Genomic DNA, 3,225 nt, shown 5'->3' on the forward strand with positions numbered 1-3,225 from the left:
GGGGGGGGGGGGGGGGGGGGGGGGGGGGAGATGGGACAGACTGGACAAATGTGTTTCGTTCCTATATATATGTACTTTTTGAATATTATTGCCTGTCTGGGATCTGAACCACTCACAAAAACAACAACACATAATAATAAAATGTTGGTCACAAAAAAACAGTTTTGTTATCCACTAAAACAAACTCAGATATCAACCATTTTAACTTTTGGATAACACAGTAATTATATGATAGTTTTCTTGACTATTAGTTGAATAACTTTGTTCTATTTTGTGCAATCATGTTGCTTGCGATACTGCAGTAACTGGGCCGTTTTCAAACCAAAGGCATTTACCGACACTCCCTAACAATTTGCTGAGAGTCATCAATTATGCAGGGTACCCGCACGCACTGGGAAGGGAGATAGCAGCAACAATATGGCGTCAGCCGCAGTTTCTCCCGAATCTTTTGGACATCTGCAGTTCAGTGCCGGCTGTCTGGATTTCTGTTAATGCGGGAAAAGTAAGTAGATATTATGTTGTCTTGTCCGGCGGGGTTTTGGCGGAGGATGGATCATGCTACTTCCCTGTCTACAACCTGCATCCCCAATGCCGCAGAGCGGTCCCCCTCTCAGAATCCTTTATTCTGACTATTGTGGATAGCGCTCCTTGCCAAAGCTTGTGCAAATATGCATGGAAAACCTCAATTACATGTAGGGATGACATTCTTAGCTGAAAAATATAAGCTTATACTGCAAAAAGTGGTGGAGAGTGTTACGCAGGTAAATCGGGGTGTTGGCCTGCCTCTGAACGGAATGACATTCTATGTGTCAAAATGTGAAACATACGCATACGGTGGGATGGGGAAGTGGGAGCACGTCAAACTTCAGTGCGTGTTAGCGCTGACATCGACATACATGCAGGCATACAAGGTAGCATACAAGGTAGTATGAGCTTTGAGTCAACTTCTATTATCGATACCCTAATCCTTTGTAAGACAATTTAACTGTAACTGTGATAGTGTTACCTCATGCACACCACCTCCACTCCATCACCCCTCCCCTTGCAATTTTGAGGCTATATTGCTTGAGATAGGCATGCCTCAGGTTTGGCAGTTGAAGGGGGACCGCGGCACCCCCTCCTCATCTCTTTACAGCCCCCATCCCCAAATGGAGGTGGATAACAAATGTCCACGATGGTGTTATAACCCTACCATGTTAATGTTGGGAGCCTTATGGCTCACCTAGGCAGCCTTTTCGGGTGTGGTGCTATACAATACGGTCGTCAATAGTTTCTGGGGAGCTTACCAAAAAACATTATCAAGACAATCTATAACAATTTATACCATTTACTTCGAATGGTGGAGCTGAGATTGTTTTGGAGCAACACAGTTAAATTAATGACATAGCCTAGAATTTATAGGAGCAGTGCATGTTTTCAAATGGACTTGTGCCTCTGTCATAGAAGCATCCTCCATACTGCAGTATTTTAGTAAAGGCTTTGGCCCGCATGCCGGGGACAAGGCACGCGCGTGTGTAAACAGTGCATGGGCTACAATACAAAGTCAAACTGATAGACCATACAGTGGAAGAGTTATTACCAGTTTATAACATATAGGCCAAGAAGGTGCGCATTTTACTTTCTTCAACGGTTTTACATGTGCTATGGGGTTTATCAAGTGATAACCCGTAATGACAGTTGCTGGGAGAGGAAATCCACTTATAAATTAATCGATTATTGTCCTGACATGGGCAACATGAACAGTTTTCTGAATGACCTCCATTTTGGCTGGGGTTTAACGATGCTACCCTGTTCAGTCATAGACGTATGCCACAACACTGAAAGCGCAAGAGCCAGAATATATCCAAATCAATGGGATTGGCATGAAGTCTAGACTAATTGACTATATTGTGTTCGTATTTGAGTATATCATTTATTCCAGTCCATATTGCTCTCATTCAGTATCCTATCCAGTCAATGCTAAATTAGGCAATTTGGAGTTATTGAATTCTGTGTGCCACTGGCATGTAGGCCCTCATGTGTAGACGCACTGGTTATGGTGTGCTGCTGCTACCCTCGTCTGATTCCGTGCGGACTCCTCTACCCAGTTGCGTTTCTCTCCTCAATAGATCTCCACTCTGCCCCTCCTCTTCAGATTTGTCTCCAGACTCTCCACGATGTCGGATGCTCTCAGTTTCGTCTTTCTTATAGCCCCCCTCTCAATAATGGAGTGAAACAGTTGCGATAAATAGTTAAATTACAGGCCTAGGCTACTCTGCTGATTGGGCGTTTGGATGTCTCTTTTCTTGGCATAGAGGACACACGCATAGAGGACTCGAGCTAGCGCTTCCTTTGAGGACTCAGTCATCAGTGGTGCTGAAACGGACAGCGATAGGCAGCGCGATCTAAGGAGACGTCAGTTCAACATCTATTTTTGATTTACATTTGGTTGAGTTGTCAACTAAGGTGTATTCAACGTGAAAAAACATCTCCGTGTCATTGGATCTAGGTTAAAAGTTTGGTGAAAAACACACGAAATTACCTTACTTTGATGACTTTTTGCAAATTCAATTATTTTCTCACGTTGATTCAACGTAATCGCATATATGTTTTGGGGTTGAAATGACGTGGACACAACGTTGATTCAACCAGTTTTTGACCAATGGGGCGGCTTCCAGAAGCCACTGGAGTTTTCTACCATCTCAGGTTCGGTTTCATGCGATTAACAATCCTTCTCACAATGGACTAATCCCTCGTCTGTCTGTAGCAAAATCTAAACGGAATGTACAATTATGCTATTGGTAAATACGCATGTTTATTAGGTTCGAATGTCCGGGATGGAATTAGGAACAGCATGCACTCTCAGCGATTAAATGAACACGTGAGTAGCCTTAATTTTTTGAATGAAATGTTGTGCATCACAAGGTCCCATCCTTCTTGGAATGTGGTTGGCTATTACATTGACTTGATTTACCTGCACCCCAAATGAGGACAGAATGAATAGTCTTGATTAACTCTACACATTCGCAATAGGAAAGCCAGTTGGACAGCTCCTCTATGCCAGCATTAGTAAATTAGGTCCCCATATATCCTGTGGTGCATCAATGTTTGTGAATCACCTTGAACGTAGATCAATTGATGTAACATTTGTGGAAGGAGACTTGGAGGTTGCACCAGGGTCGAGTTACTTAAAACGACGACTTCATTTCCTAGTGGTACAATCTCTGGTGTCAGCGGTTTATAGGG

At 43.3% G+C, this 3,225-nt stretch overlaps 1 protein-coding gene across 2 annotated transcripts in view; it reads left to right on the forward strand.

Annotated features, from left to right (window-relative positions):
- Positions 1-370: 370 nt before the first annotated feature.
- LOC110528177 (sodium channel protein type 8 subunit alpha) overlaps positions 371-3,225 on the forward strand; it is a 115,667-nt gene continuing 112,812 nt past the window's right edge. For both annotated transcript variants that reach the window (XM_021610033.2, XM_036983720.1), the window contains exon 1: positions 371-502. The gene's annotated coding sequence lies outside the window, so the exon portion shown is untranslated. The remainder of the gene's footprint in view (positions 503-3,225) is intronic.

The sequence above is a fragment of the Oncorhynchus mykiss genome, chromosome 7, assembly GCF_013265735.2.
Source record: "Oncorhynchus mykiss isolate Arlee chromosome 7, USDA_OmykA_1.1, whole genome shotgun sequence".
Taxonomy (NCBI): Eukaryota; Metazoa; Chordata; class Actinopteri; order Salmoniformes; family Salmonidae; genus Oncorhynchus; species Oncorhynchus mykiss.